This window comes from Ursus arctos, unplaced genomic scaffold (assembly GCF_023065955.2).
Source record: "Ursus arctos isolate Adak ecotype North America unplaced genomic scaffold, UrsArc2.0 scaffold_5, whole genome shotgun sequence".
Taxonomy (NCBI): domain Eukaryota; kingdom Metazoa; phylum Chordata; class Mammalia; order Carnivora; family Ursidae; genus Ursus; species Ursus arctos.
In genome coordinates this window covers 73,976,172-73,991,469 of record NW_026623067.1, presented here as the reverse complement: position 1 = coordinate 73,991,469, position 15,298 = coordinate 73,976,172, and the positions used below count along the sequence as shown (strand labels likewise).

The 15,298-nt window shown below is 38.1% G+C and overlaps 1 long non-coding RNA gene across 2 annotated transcripts in view; it reads left to right on the top strand.

Moving 5' to 3' along the window:
- Positions 1–15,298, top strand: part of LOC123001027 (uncharacterized) — a 376,694-nt gene that overhangs the window by 280,648 nt on the left and 80,748 nt on the right. Inside the window, exon 5 of one of the 2 annotated variants that reach the window (XR_007190425.2) lies at positions 778–900. The exons of the other annotated variant lie outside the window; for it this stretch is intronic. This is a non-coding gene — a long non-coding RNA (uncharacterized LOC123001027). The remainder of the gene's footprint in view (positions 1–777; positions 901–15,298) is intronic. 2 annotated transcript variants of the gene reach the window in all.

Here is a 15,298-nt window from a genome sequence, read left to right as displayed (position 1 = left end):
AAGGACATGGATGATAGAATTGAGAAATGAGTATTCTGTGTACTATCTTAAGTAACATCATCTAGGTGACAACTGACCTTCTAATTTCAGGGTCTGTTTCTTTTTTATTTTCCCACAAAGACTGAAGAGAGAGAGAAAAAGAGAGACAGACAGAGAGAGGGAGAGAGGGAAGGAGGGAGAGGGAGAAATAGACGTTGGGGGAGGAAACTACACAAAAAAGGCATTTATCAGAGGAATACATATAATGTCAAGAAAGCTGATATTTGGAAGATTTTGGGTTTTTTGGTTTACAACTTTATCAATGCCCTTGCACAATTACTTTATTTGTATTTGAACAGTTCAATATTTATTCAGTTTGTGCTTTAAAGTAAATAATCGAGTCTTTCTTCCAATTGCCTCGAGGTATAGAGGCAGAAAAATAATGAAATATTAAAAGGAAACTAGCTTTGCAAATTTATTGAAATCAAAAACAGAAAAGCAGATTAGCTGAAAGTCCTACAAGGGGACGATGATGCTCTGGCCCGTCGGGACACTGAGGCATCAACCAATGTGCCATTAAATAATAAAACCTGAGAGGTGGCGATGCGGGAGAATAAAAGCCTATTAAAGGGCTCCTAAGAGTTAAGGCTCTTGCCAGCAAAGCCATCTGTCAAGAGATTATGGAGAAGGAAATTTCTGCAGGAATTTTCCCTTGGGACCAAATGAAGTGCCAAGAAAAGGTGTGTGGCATCAGGAGTGAAGACCAACTCTGAGAGTCTTCTGTGTCGCTCATCACAGAGAGGGAACCGTCAAGCCAGAGTGTCAGGGAAGAGGAAGAGCAGAGAGGGGAGTCTCTGCATTGCTTTTGGCTGGAGAACCGAGGTCATAGGAAGAAGAGTTCGTGAAAACAAATCTCTGAAGGTAAGTTAAACTTTGTTGCATCAGATTCTGAGAATTTTCTGTAGTTCAAAGACAATTACATCATTTATTGAATTTCAAGGGTACTACTAAAATAATGAATATGAAGTTGATGAGTCAAATTGCAGAAGGTAATCAAAAATACTTGAACAAAAGTGGGACTGTAAAGTGGTGTGTGTGTTTTTTGTTTTTTTTTTTTGAAAACTTGTATCTTTGGAGTTTGTCATAATATCCAAGATATTTATTTATAAGAAACCTACTAATACACTGGTTTTACTTATCTCTTCCAAAAAATGCTGGGTAAAAAGTAATCAAGGTGAGCTCACAAGTATTTGCCTCCAGAGAATTAGGTTCATGCCATGCTGTGAAATAATTAAAAACTATACAACCGTGAAAGTTATAAGAGTTAATAAGGACAAATATTTCATGAAGTTCCTAGAATCATGCCAGGAAAAGATACTTTAATTTATAAGATTCTAAATAGATAGGGGTTTATTCCCTGACCTATGTTCCTATATGGTACCACTTTGTGTTTTTTAACAATGATTATTCCTCATATCTTTTGTGATGGCCCATTCCCCCCCCTTTTTTTAAGATAAAAATGTTGATCATAAAGGTAGAATAAAAAATCACAGATTTTTAAAATATCACAGATTTATTTAGACTACAAGATAAATGTTATGTGTTTTTTCTTTTAGATTTTTTAAGTCAGAAAAAGAGTTGTCTCTTTAAATGTCAGCAAAATAAACATATAAGAAGGAACATTCCATCCTAATTTAGCAAATGTTTTTAAACCTGTAATACTGATGAGAAATTGTTAATCAGAAATCAGGATTGAACACAGCTTAATTCAGTTTTATTTTGTCCTGATCAAAATAGAGACATTTCGTTTCATCGATTGGTTACTTAGAGAAACAGAGGTGAGCAGACATACATATAAATTCTAAATAGGGGCAAGAAGTAATTTTATTGACTGGGAAAGAATGCAAAGTCAAATAAGACAGAGTTAGTTCTGAGCGATCACAGTGATCCAGTGTTCATGCTGGCACCGTGCCCATATCAGATTATTGTGTCTGTAATTAGAAAGAAATTATCTTGTGAATTTAAGTCAAATTATTCTATGAATTCAATTATAGTGGACAATTAAGTCCAATAACACTGGCTTTTGAATCTTCCTTCCTCTCCTACACTGAAACAAAATGAAACAAAACAAAAGAAAATCAGTTTTACCTGAATTATCAGGATATTGTTTAAATTCTTTTTATTTCATTATTTCATCCACTCTTCCATTTACTCGTTCATTCAACCAATATTTAGCAAGCACTGTTTATCTGGAGGGTTTTATTGGGCTAGCCATGAAATAATGAATATGCACGGTCCCTGCTCTCAAAGGGCTTATAGTCCATTACATGGCACATAACTCCTGCCTTCCCCTCCAAAATAATTTGAAAAACAAATATTATTTCACCAACATCAATTTAAGGTCCACAGAAGTCAAGTGATAGCAATAGGAAGTGTCTGTGTTAATATTATAATTCAGGACTTTTAGTATATTGATCTTATTTGTGCTTTAGTATGTGAAAGAATCGTTTACATCGGCAAGGCTGAGATGAGCATCATTTACTCTGCTCCTGTGTTTCATTAAATATTGTTTGTGGTTCTTTAAAAAATATGGAATAGATTAATTTTATGTGTAGAAAAGAAGAATTTCTGTGCCACAAAATGTAGACTTAAATTCTACTGAAGATCTGTCTACAAATCCTGCATTTTGTTTGTCGTCAAAGACTCATTCCTGAATATAAGGGTACTTCTCTAAATAGAGAGTCTATTTGAAATTGGAAATAAGATTCTTACCTGCTATATCCATTGCTGTTCCTAAGATTGATCTGGGGATCTGTGTATTTCTAGTGTTTTTGGCAGTATTACAATGGTTGGTCCTGAACAAAAGTGATATTTAAGTTTTTGAGTTATGATGATCCTCTCTGGGATCTTTGCCAGAAATACTGAAGTTCTTGCTTGGAGGGATGGGTCTGGAAACTGTCACTTCAACTGAAATGCACTTGTTATAGAGCACGACCATCATATCTTTTCAAAATAATAAAATACTAAGTTCAGTAGTCAATATTTTGATAATGTAACATGTACAAAGGTACAAATATAACATTCTTTTCATAGAGATTGGGTTAGGCAGAAGGGACCAAGTTGGAATTAAAGAACCATACAACTATGAGGAATAAAATCTGGAGCATTAAGGTAGTAGTTCAGTGGTCTGCGAACAAAATGAGCAACTGATACTCTTGACTTTTCTTTTTCTTTCAGATAAAATCAGTATTAGGTTTCCAGTTAAGAGTTTGATGTGTTTAATCTTCACGTATGGGTCACAAACCATGTTCTTATACTATATAATTTTGAATATTTTCCCCTTTTTATTTGTCTCTCGAGTACATGGGATCGGAGAACACGTCATTTTTGAGGCTCCCTGATTATTAAGAGGAGCGGCTACAGCCTTCTCCCTGCCTACCTACCACCTGAATGGTTTATATCCAAGGAAGTGATAAATCCCTAACCGAAACTTGTTAACACGACCACTGTTCAGGTTCCATAAATCCCACGCAGCAGTGTGGAGCTGTAGTGAAGCAAGGGGCGCTAATATCAAACCTGCTTGGCGTCAGTCTTAACTTTGCTAATTACTACTTTGTGAGGGCAAGTCTCTTACCCACTTTCCTTAGCTATAAATTGGGTATAATAGTGGCACTGTTATTATTGTGTGGATCAAATTAGGTAAGGTATGCACGGTACTTATCAGATTGTAGACCCGCACAAATATCAACGATAGCGATGGTGATGGTGAGGATGATGACAATGACAAATGTTTCAAGAAATTCAGACTTTTCCAGGACCTTATCTGAATCCTTGCATTAGCCTTTAACTTCGTCCAGTTTGGGATGCCTTTATTGCATGCCACACAAGCCACCAAAGACAGCTTTTAGAAAGTATAAATCTCATCTTGTTACTTTCCCAAAGTGGCGCTCCATTACCTTTGGCTGAAGACCCACACCCCTACCATAGACCACAAGGCTCCTCTCTCAGCCTCCTGGCAGTTTTTCACACCTCTGAGTCTTGGCACATATTGGCTCCTCTGCCTAAAACCCTTCCTCTTTTCCCCCACCTGGCTAATTCAAACTTAACCTTCAACACTCAGCTCAAGCTGTCAGGAAGACTTTTCTGATCCCACCTTCACCCACCCCTCTGTATACTTAGGACTGTGCGTAGGTCTGTCTGGGCTCTAGTTTCCAGTCTGTCAGCTTGTCACTTCCTTCAAAAGACTGTGAACTATTTGAAAACAGTGGCTATATCTTTTATCATTAACCCAGAATTTAGTACAATTTCTGTCACATAGAAGGTGCATAATAAATGTTAAAACGTTGAGTGAACATTCTGGGGAGCAGGCATGGAACAGTGATTCTTTGTTTACGAGTGTGTTTGTCTCCTGGGCACTGATGTCATGCAGAGGTATTGACATATACACATGGATCCATGGAAGGTAAGGCAGGAATGGCCTTTCTTGTTTTATTCTTTATGCCGCGGAGCTGGAATAAGAGAACCAGCTATAGTGCTTTTAATTTTAAACGTAATTTTAAAAAACCCCACCTTAGCAGTAAAGAATGGATTATTTTTGTTGAAATTTTTTTTTATCAAACTAGGTGGCCTGATGTATTACCAAAGTGGTGCTAAGAAACTTCTGGGTCTTTGCTGTTTGCTCTTCTCTTAGAGGAGTTATGTTGGAACTTGTGCTTGGAAGTCAAGATTGTAATGGTTGCTAGAATGATTATATCAGTCTGGACGTAAAGATGTGGTCTTAGAAAGCAAGATTAATACAGAAAAAATATTTTATTAGGCAATTTATGTTGTTATGAATGAATTCAGAACGTTTATGGAAATAATGAAGCTGTGTTATGAGACTCTTAAAATTCTCACATCAGCCTGACATTTTGAATATGAATTGGGATTTAATGTGGTTTGCATATTTTTGAATAAGCAAATGTGGACGACTGAGGTGTGATCCCTTTTGCATCATTAGTAAGCTGCTTCTAGAAGCTCCAATTTTGAATTTTCTATACTGTTTTCAAACTACAGCAAGAGCCTATCTCCCCAGGTTCTTTCCTGCCCTCTCCTCTGGCACTTGTTAGGGGGCCCTGCTCCTGCTCACATAACTAGAGCAGCAAAAGAGGGAAAACATCTCATTATAGGCCTGTGCTCACTGCTGCATTGCTCATTCTGCTGTTCGCTGCAGAGCATTGGCTCCTGCTTTTTCTTGCCACCTAAGCAGACATAACCCTGCTTAGAGCCTCGCTTTTCAGGTTCTCTATCCTCAGTACAGTATAGTGAACCAAGTCTCAGCACTAAACAGTTAATTGTATGGGTCTTGTTCTAGCACTAAACTTGTCAGGCAGCTGTGCGATCTCTAGGGGTTTTCTTTGTGGGTCCTTTAGTTACTATGAAAAACAACTGTGTCACAGGCTGGTTTGGAATGAAAATATCACAACCCCAATCTAAACTGCTATGCCAATGGGTTAAGCCAGAATAATCATGACTTAGAATAAAGCTATCCTACTTTCTGATGGAAGTATTAGTTTTCCTTCTATCCTTTAATCTTTATGATCTACTCAGACAGGTACCAAGGACTGTTTTATTTTTATTTTTAACAATATTGACCAAAGGTCTACTATGTACCAATATTTTTTAAAGTTTTTTTTTTTAAGATTTTATTTATTTATTTGACAGAGAGAGAGAGCACAAGCAGAGGGAGCAGCAGGGAGAGGGAGAAGCAGGCTCCCACTGAGCAGCGAGTGTGATGTAGGGCTTGATCCCAGGACCCTGGGATCATGACCTGAGCCAAAGGCAGACACTTAACCGAGTGAACCATCTATGCACCCCTACTATGTACCAGAATTTTGAATTCAAATTATACTCATTGGGTGAATGAATCTATATACCGAATTCCCTGATGACTTTGTGTTTCCAGGACCTGGCCTAATCGTTGGGACATAGTAGCTACTTAATCTTTGTGAATACTTGAACATACTAAACAGAATTAGACTACATGGTATGTGTAGGCAACTGTGTAGATTCTATTTCATTTTTAGGAAGAAAAATGAACTGGCATCAGAAAATAAGTGACAGTCCATTCTCCGACCATTCAGTTTCTCGGAGACATTTCAATGGAAGGACAGTCACTAGAAGGAGCCTCTAGGCCCCACTCTGGGATCTCTCAAACTGTCACTTTTTAAAGACTGTCTCTAAGTTATATTGAGGTTAACTTATTGTTTTTTTTTTTCCCCAGGGAAAAATTAACCAAATTTTCATTCAAAGTTATGTTTTCTATTATATGAAAAGTGGTTGTCAATGAGACACTCAAGGTCAGGGTTGATATCTGGCTTTATCTTCCTTTAAAAATGAATTTAATGACTTCATTAAAATCTAGGGATATATAAAAGGCAGCAATACTATCACTCAGTTAACAGAGATTTACTTATCAGAATTTCAAACAAGGAATTCATCAAGCTACAAATTCTTTCCAAGGAACAGAATTGTACTGTATTCAAAGAACACGAGGGCCATATCTCCTGTCATGCCCTTGATGACAATTCTGACACTGTAAATGTATTCTAGTATATGGCTAAAAGAGGACTGCTTTCTGTCTCAGCTAGCTTAAGGTATAGGAATCGACCACGAGAAGAGAGACTTAAGGATTTCCTCTTCTTTAGAGAGCCAGTATGCTCAGAGCATCCTGGCATGTCTATTCTGAATCAGGTTTCCATATTCCCAAGTTAACCTATCTAGATGTCCTTAAGGCTGTTTATCCTTCTAGGTGTCCTTAGGCTGAGAACTGGCCTTTGAGTAGAGTCAGCTCCCACAGTGGCTCAAGACCCAAGGCATTTCAAGAGAAAAACAGAGACAAGTACAAAGAGACAGTAACTTAAGACTTTGATAGATAGCCACTGAGGGAAAAACAGCGCGCGCACACACACACACACACACACACACACACACACACACACACCCCACTTATGAAGAGATTGAGAACATACTATGGCAGTGACTTTTTAAAAATCTTTAATCAAGAGCTAAGTTCTTTAAGAAAAATGGCATAATTAGGGTAAAACTATTTTGACTCAAAGAATCTATGGTTCTGTCAAGTTGGCCTTCTTTTTGACATACTTGTCTTTACCTCAAGACCTTTACACCAACTATTCTGCTACTTAAAATGCTCTTCCTCTATTTTCACATGACTGATCTTGTCATCATTTGTAATTTTCAACTTATATATCAGCTTCCTCAGAGAGACTTTTCCTGACCACTGTAAAACAGGAAGCTCATTTCTCACCTGACAGCACCCTATTTTAATTCTTTGCATTGCGTTATACTCATCAATATCTAATATTTTTTACCGTTTCCCTTTAAAAAATGTATTTTTTAATCTTCTCCCTTACCTCGGCTTACATAAGATCCTATGAGTACAGGTTCTTGCTTGTTCCCTCTCTATCCCTTGGTTGACACATAATGGATATCCAAAGAATATTCACACAGGATGACTTTTTCGTCACCAAAGGTTAAAAAGTTACTTGGGTTGAAACTGATGTTTAATAAAGCGTTGTTTAACTGAATTTGAAGACTAATAATAATGAAAGGGATTCCAATAAAACTATTTCTCTTTAACTCTCACAATTTTCTTTCACATTGTCCTTCTGTTTGTTAATTTGGTGTGAAATGGACTTAAACTTTTATCTGAGCTATTAAAAAAATCAAAATGATTCATACAAGTTTTAGGGAGTTTCAGCATCATATTGAAGTTTGATTTAAAAGCTGACGTGATTTTTACATATTTCACAATTGATTAAGCAACCAATCAGAAATACACAGAAGGGTCACATTGATATGATTCCTTTACTTTTGATTTGATATGTCTAGACTTTAAGATGAGGATTATAATATTTAGATTAAAAATGTGTCATGGCATTACCTTTATTTTGTTCTGTTGCATATTGCTTTTCTCATTAGTGTTGTCACTTGTGTGGTTTACCTCTATTGAATAACCAGTGACAGAGGACTGCCACTAAAATTTAATACGGCATTTAGTTATCATGGTTTTGTGATGATAAACAGGATCAATAATAAGCAACCAACTTATTCTCATATTAAGCTGAATTATAATTGTCAAATATTTATTTGTTTTGCAAATCTAGTAATCTTCTAAAATAACCCCAGTTTGACAATCTTCTATGAACATTAAGAGTATGTTGTGACACCTGATTCCAAAAAGTATTGAGTTATTTATTTAGATATGCTGACAACAAATCTGCACCAATTGATGAAAATAGTCGGTGTGGACGAAAGCCCAAGAAGGGAAGGGTGCGTATTTGGGTAACTAAAGCATACCCTATGATCAGACTTGAAATTGAGATCGACACATACAAAAATGTTGCAATTTCCTTAATCCACCACACCAGTGTGTTTAAACAAAGTTCTATAATCAACCACTAGCTCCCCCATACCACACGGTGTGTCTGTGACTTGGTCCTCATGCTGTGGTTCTTGCGTGAGCATGGTGAAAAACCATGTGAGGTGCTCTGTCCCCCACTGCATCTGGGACCCCACCATCCTGCTGGACTTTGCTGACATTAAACAAAATCTTTAGGGCTCAGGAAGGTTGGGCAGACACATCAGAGGGAAACGTGCAACAATGTGGAGCATCTCTGCTTGGCCTGTTGGGTTTGACATGCCAGAATAGCCCAGAAGGAATAGCGGAGCCTTTTGAAGTAGCTGGGATGCTTCCCTGATGTCACATCTCTGAGTTTTAGATCAATGCCTGGAAGATGAATCAGAACATGTGAGGAGAGTCACTGAGGGGAAATGTGTTGGAAAGGTTGCAGGAGTGAAGCACCCATGCCTGGAGAAAAGGTGGGATGAGATGTGCAAGCAGGAAAAAACAAAGGGCTGAGTCATTGGAGGCCTAATTGACAATGGCACAGCTGTGACAACAATTTGCCGGCGGCCTGACCTATTTGATGAAAGGGCCTCTGCTTTCCTTGGAGCCTCAGAGTCGCAATGGCTCATAGGAACGCACCACTCGTGTTTCCAGCTGGCTCAGCCTCATAAATACCTAAACTCACAAGATGACATTTTTAATGCTCTGCAATTGCTATTCTGCGTTTATATTTATTGCAATTCAACATATCCATTAGTGCATCTATCACTGATAAGTTTGTCACTGCTTTAGGAATACAGTCCATCACGCTGCATCAATTTTACTTTACAAGCTATTAATGTACTATAATGCAGCTTCTAATAGCATGTGGATATATTTGATTAGGAAGGTGCCAGAGTCAGTCAGATTGAACTGGGAATTGCAAGAGGACCCAAAATCTTTTTTTGTTTATTGTAAAGATGAACAGCCTTGGTGCACAGTGAATGTGTTAATATAACAGGTGTATCTTCTTCACTTTCTCTAACAGGCCCTGAAAAGAACGATTTTAAGCAATCTATTTTGACTCACAACAGACTTACAATATTTTGTTGACACTTGACATGTTTATTCTTTTAGCAAAAATATAATCATGTTTTAATATTTCCTGCATGCAATTAGCAGCTTTATTCAAGAGACAACGATGGCATATGAGTCCAGGAGATAGGACCAACTATGGTTTTCTGAAATGAGGTAAATAAACATATTAAAATCTGAGCAAAAGAAGCACAGCTTTTTAATGCCTGACTTGAGATGTTTCTGGATGCTGTAATAATTTCTGTTAAACATAAACAAAACAAAAGGCACCTATAACAAATGCTTGAAATCGTAAAGAAGTTAACAATGCTCACGAATATGGGCTATATCATTTCATTTTACAATTAGAATCTGGCAAATCGCTGTTGGTGTCCACGGACTCCAGAGGATGAAGTAGGCCATTACAGTCTGAGCTAGTGTAACATTTCTGGCCATGATAAAATGCTTGAGCCACATTTTAAATCTTATTATACCGATTTCAAATTAGAAAGGAAGACCTATTATTATGCATTTAAAAACCATTTGTGAAGTGTTACCAAACCCACCTGTGAAAACTGTTTTTTAGAGGGTTAAACACGGTAGTCAGTCAGATATGCACTTGAACCCTTACTGAGTTACTTTTCAAATGTGTACCATCAGACAAGGTAATAATTTCTTTACGCCTCAGTCTTCTGTATATTTCATAAAGATAATAAGACCCAATGCATAGATTGTTCTTAGAATTGAAGGAGATTCTGGGTGCGGGACTTTCACACAAAGTAATACATGTGGCTCCTGGAAAGATTTAGATGGCCCTGGATGTGATTTTACAAAATGATTGCTTAGCACTAGATTTAAAACATCTAAGCTCAGAGTATCATACCTAGTATATAAAAAACATGATTTATAGTATATATCCACAGAAAATTTTTGGTAGGACACACAAAACATGGATAAGATAGGAGCGTAAGATTGACTTTTCAGATTGTGTCCTTTTATAGTGTTTGACGTGTTGCTATTTTTTCATATTATTTTTATGATAAAATCCATAATTTAATTTTTTAAGGATAAAATTGATTAAAAAGAGTAACACATTGTCTGCACATGATGATAGCGCCGCAGACGCTGGCTGTTTCATAACGCAATTATACACGCTCCTTTTCCCCAGGAAATGTGGCGGACATCTTTGCTGCTACTTTATGAAGTAATGTAAGGTTTGACTCTGAGTTGAAATGAGAGGAAGTTGTATGGGGACAGATGGTTTACAAAGTCGTGGGGTAAATGTCTCCAAGTTTGGGTGCATCAGGAGGCCCCAACAATATGAGGGGCTGCTTAAGAAGACTGATAGCAATTTGAGAGTGTCTTCATAAACACAGAGTGCACAGGAGGAGGGGGGCAGCGTCTCTGTACTCTCAGGAAACGTGTCCTAGCTGGGTTTCCTATCTTATACAACAGATGTGACAAATTGGAGTATGTGCGGACGAGGATGACCAGGGTGGCGTTGGGAGCAGAGTTCATATCGACACGAATAGCGGAAGGACCTGAGGACCTGGGGAGCTAGGGCAGGGGGGCCCTCCTAGTGACAGTTCCAGGGCTGCCGCACAGAAGAGGAATTCAACTTAATCTGTGTTAGTTCCTGAGGGCAGAACTGGGACCACTGAGTAGAAGTTAAAAAAAGACATATTTCAGCTTACAGCCGCAGCTAAAACCCAGCATGTCATGATTTATAGCAGCAAATGCTACCCTAGGCAAGGATAGACTTTTCTGTTAAATTCTGAAGATAAAATGTACCAAAGCATCTGGATTCTCACAAGGATAATGTCCCAAACCTAAACTAAATAAATAATCCCCGTAGATACAGCGTTACAAAGGTTAGATACATCCAGTGGATGAACTGTGTGTTTGCTGCAGAGCCCCCTGCCATCCGAGGTTCTAGGTCCTTGCCGCCCCCACCTGTATTCAAAGCCCATCACGTGTGATTCTGCCTCTTCCTTGCCTTTTTCCCGTCTCTCCATTCTGGTATCACAATTTATAGAGTTCAGTACTGCACTCCCCTGCCCACTGACGCTGGGCTTGCCTCTCTGACTCCAAATCCCACCCCCCACCCCTTTTCATCCTCTGTGCCCTCCTAAGATGTGTTTCTTCTCACTGAAATGTAAACTCCTTGATGGTGTAAGTACAATGTTTATTTGCGTCCTAGAGTCCTAGAGTTTATTTGCGTCAGTAAATTGATTCACATCCTTTTGTGAAGAGTAAAGGGGGCAATTACAGATTTAAATATAGATTTCATACTTTATTAGAAAACCATTCACTACTTCTTTCTGGCCCTTAATCTTGCCAGAGATCATCTATCTCTGAAGGTCGTAAGCATCAAGAAAATATGAAACACATAACCAGAAGAGGATATATATCTATATCTATATCTGTATATAACTTATTTTAGAGAGAGAGCCTGTGGGCAAGTGGGAGGAGGGGCAAAGGGAGAGGTAGAGAATCTCAAGCAGACTCCTTGCTGAGCCTGACGTGGGGTTCGATCTCATGACCCCAAGATCATGACCTGAGCTGAAATCATCTGATGTTTAAGAGACTCAGTCTCCCAGGCATCTTGAGAAGAGGACTTTTGATAACAATGCATGTATAAATCTGTGTCACTCATTAAGGAAACCTATAATAAGGATGTGTATTATTCTTTAAAATTTCTAGGATTGGGTTAAGGATACTTTCGAATTTATCCATGGGTAATATTTCAAATACTTTCCAATCATAGTTGCATACTGTCTTTAATGCTGGCATGGAGTTCGGGGTCCCCTCCTATGCTAGACATTAACTCCCTGACTGTAGGGAACTCATTATCAGTTCTGGAAGTACAATGAGCAGAGGCTAACCTCAGGAAGGCACAGGGATTCAATACTTAGCTTACTTTGGTAGCCAAACAATTTCCCTATGAGTGAGTCTTACAGATATAGATGTATCACTCATTCGTTCAGGCTTGTGCAATCTTCTGGATGTCAAGTCTTGTCAAGAGGCATCCTCATTTTTCTCTCTGGTCTCCTATACCCTGTTCAAACGTATATTGGAAAGTTTTAAATAGCTAATGCAGGTTTCATAAGCACCTTGCCTAAAATGAGGGAAGCAAGAAAGGATTTCAGCTTAGGCATCAAAAAGGGTGGAACCTCTGAATCAGGTTCGAAAGTTATAGTAAACTACACCAAGTGTTTGTTTTAAGCTTCCAAAAATATAGCTCAAATCTGAAAATCTAGCACATTAAAAATATCCTAAAAACATTTAGGGAATGAAAAGCATATCCTATACTGATGGGAGGGAAAAGACATTATTTCTAAAATTTCACAAATCAAATTTTCTTACAACTTACCAGAAATTGTTCTTACACTCATTAGCTCAATTTAATAAACTGTTGTTGTTTGCATTTGCTCTGTGTTGGGCATAGTCCTGACTGCTACTGGATATGCATAGATTAGGCAAGTCAGCCTAGACAGAGGGACTAAAGTCTAGGCAACTGGCATCTCTTCCTAATCTTTATCTGAATTGTAATTTTCACAATAATTTGTGTCATTTTTAAAATATCGATTAACATGAGCTGTGACTCCATAATGGCAGGAGCCTTTTCTGTCTTGTTTATTAACAAGATAACACCAGCACAGTTATTCCCACATGATAGGTATTCAAAAAATGTTTGCTGAATGGATGAATTAATAGATGACCAAATTATTATATTTCAAAGTGGAGTAATGTAACTACTATGAAAAAAATACCCATAAAGTAGTGGGATTCAAAGATAGGCCTCTTATATTTTAGGGTGGGCATTAGTGAATGTGTCATTTGAGATATCCACTAAAAATCCATATCACATGTACAGAGACTTGATCAGATAAGGATACCCCCTCTTCATCCCAATACATTCTAAAACTATGGTTTCACATTTTGGATCCTGAAATGTCTCATTGGGTGGAGGAGAGATAAACAAAAGATACTGTTTAATTATTGTCCCAACTTGCACCTACCTGCAGAGCCTGTGCAGTCATTGTCACCATCCTTCCTAAAACAGGGAGAGGGAGTGATGTTTGCTTGTGTTTATAGATGACAGAGCTGAAGGTATTTCAAGCCATGTGCATGAGTGCAGACCACAAGATCAATGGAGCCCTGCAGAGAGTTCCACAGGCACAGTATGAATGACTTAGTCCTTTCCTCGCCTAGGAGCTGCTGGTGGGCAATCCTTTTGCTGTTAGCATCCCACTTGTGTGTTTACTCTTGGGCAGTGTGACATTATTCCTCTAGCGTGAGCCACCCCATTCTGAATGCTTCATGCCAGCATGCACTCCTGTTGCTACCCAGAAAATGACAGCTTTTCTGCATTGTCTCTGGTGGTGACTCACAGCATCCCTATCACTTGTGATCAATGGCTTTAGCTCCCCTTTCCTCTGTTTTTTTAACATCTGTCTCTGTTGGTTCTCCTCACACTCTTAGCTCAGCAGTCCTTGGTGGTAATAGGCTTGGCTTTGATGCCAGTTGGCTTGCAGAGTAGGAACTCAGTGCTGGTGACCCCTTCTTGTCATTTGAGGTTACACAGTCATTACTGGCAAAATAAACACAAGAGATCCTGAACTAGGATGTGACTTGGAAGTGCCATTCTCGGCAGGGCTGGTTCAGTCAAGAACTTTGGGGTGATTCCATTTGTTAGGAATTAGCAGTTTGGTACCCTGTGTATCAATGCATCTTTTGAAAGGCTCTCATTAGCCCTGAACTGCCTGTAGGTGTTCTGAATATATGCTACTCCTCTGTTGCATTTGCATGATATATTATCTCCTTTGGATTTATGATGAACAGCACCATGTAAACTTCACAAATTATCCATAATTGCTGATTTTCTCTTTCTGGGGATTAACCAGTACATATTGAGGGCCATAGAACTTTAGAAATTCACAGCCTAATGTTTTGAAAGAGGATCTGATGAATTTGCAAGTAGCATTTCCATGTTCTTTATCATATCTTCTAATACAGTCAACTAAAGGCACACTTGACTTTCTGGTGCCATTTTGACATCAAACTTAGGGGTCACACTAAATCTAAGTCAGCAACACAATGCCACTGATAGCAGAGTCTCTAGTAATATTGGCTATGTACATATATAAACTTCAGCCAATATCATAATATTTATTATTTATAAATATATCAATATGTTTTGATGTAATATATTCATATATATTACATATAATTTATATAATGTTATATATAATTGATATATTTTTATATATTTACATATGTATTAGATATATATTTTCTTTGTAAACTGAAAATCTCATTCTCTAATTCCCAGTGACCACTTATTGATTAAATCTATTTTCCTTTTTTTTTTATGATTTTATTTATTTATCTGACACAAAGAGAGAGCACGAGCACAAGCAGGAGGAGCGGCAGATAGAGGCAGAGGGAGAAGCAGGCTCCCTGCTGAGCAGAGAGCCCAATGAGGGGCTCGATCCCAGGACTCTGGGATCATGACCTGAGCCGAAGGCAGACGCTTAACGAACTGAGCCACCCAGGTGCCCCTCATTAAAGATATTTTCGGTCATAGTAGGAAGCAGGTAAGGATTATTGCTGGAAAGTGTAGTCTCTAATTTTAAAGATCAGCACTATACATTTTTCCAGAGAATCTAAGCTCAATCTCAGAACTCTTTTTTCTACCTCAATTCAATAAAGTGGATGAAGTATGTAGTAGTCTGCTGCCTGACAAATGAAATTGTTTTGTCTGTTAAGATACGTTCAGCTTGGGTAAGTTTAAGTGTTAAACCCAAATGCCAACTTTTGATTTATTTCAATGAGCCATGCTTCCTCTTTAGTATC